General features: G+C 42.0%; 1 pseudogene; it reads right to left on the bottom strand.

Annotated features, from left to right (window-relative positions):
- Positions 1-278: 278 nt before the first annotated feature.
- LOC110410364 (uncharacterized) lies at positions 279-1,180 on the bottom strand (annotated as a pseudogene).

Below are 1,180 nucleotides of genomic sequence, written 5' to 3'. Positions count from 1 at the left end.
CTTGAAACATTATCTAAACAAGAAAGTGTACATGTCATCGCAACATCATTGACATAGCAGCACAGTTAATGGTTTAATCCAATGGTATTATAAATTTGACTTCGACTAATCACAGTTTTCCTTCCAAGGAAGAATAAATTACTCAAAATTCAATATTTTGAGTTTGACCTACTTCAACTAAATTGTTTCTAGTATTTGATTGTCACACCACTCCAAGTAAATGCTAGACCTTCACATCCTCGGAAGAAAAGGGAAACGGATTAAGCAGAAGGTGTCTAATGTAAATGGTTTCTCTGTCACCTCACAGGCTGATTGTAAAATCTTTACGTCCATACAGCCCCCAGGAGAAGAAACCTAAACCTATCTGCATTTTCTATCAAATACGCAGGGAGATGAACTGCTGAAGCTGAACGCGGGATAGAACCCATCTTTTTGATCAACTCTTGGAAGGAGTACTCTTCAGGAAGCATATCAAAGAGATCATCTCCCCTGCAAATGATTTTCTGTATTCTAGAATAATTTAGAAAGTCCATCCTTTTCACCCTGTCAGCGTGGCTGTAACCAGTCATCTTAAACACAAATTGTTCAAGACTCCGAAAGCAAAAGCTGCAATGCCATCCTGCATCAGAAAATATTACATCAGTTTGGCGTGAGTGGCGGTACCGAGTCCAAGGGCTATACAAGTGAACTGTGGCTCGCCAACTGCTATAATCCACGGGAAACTCAAAGGAATACATGTAATGCTTCAACTCAAGGTGCAATACAGGTGGCACTCCATCACACCATTGTAGTAGTTCAAAGTGTGTGGGCTTGGGACCTCATCTGTGTCCGACATTATTAGCAAATCTCCACTGGATATCCCCGCACTGAGAAGCAATCCATTCATAGCTCCACGTTGGAGTGATTCCAGAACAAATGGGTCTTCATGTGAACCAAGGGATGCGATTTGGCCTGGAAATACACCATGGACGATCTTCTCCTCAGCAAAGGCAAACCTGGCACGGTTTGATGCAAAGAATAGGGGTTTGGGGATGCCAGTGAAAGTTGTATTGACTCAGCGATTACGAATTTTGAAAAGATAGGGATCAAGCTCGTGCCACCTGATCTCAAGCAAGTCTAATTCATTGCTGAAGATGATGCTGTCAAAAATCGACGTGGTTGTGAACGTAGGACCAACCAT

The sequence above is a fragment of the Theobroma umbraticum genome, unplaced genomic scaffold (genome assembly GCF_002168275.2).
Source record: "Theobroma umbraticum cultivar Fairchild unplaced genomic scaffold, ASM216827v3 scaffold_56.0, whole genome shotgun sequence".
Classification (NCBI taxonomy): Eukaryota; Viridiplantae; Streptophyta; class Magnoliopsida; order Malvales; family Malvaceae; genus Theobroma; species Theobroma umbraticum.
The sequence above is the reverse complement of the archived record's forward strand: the minus strand, read 5'-3'. Positions and strand labels throughout refer to the sequence as shown.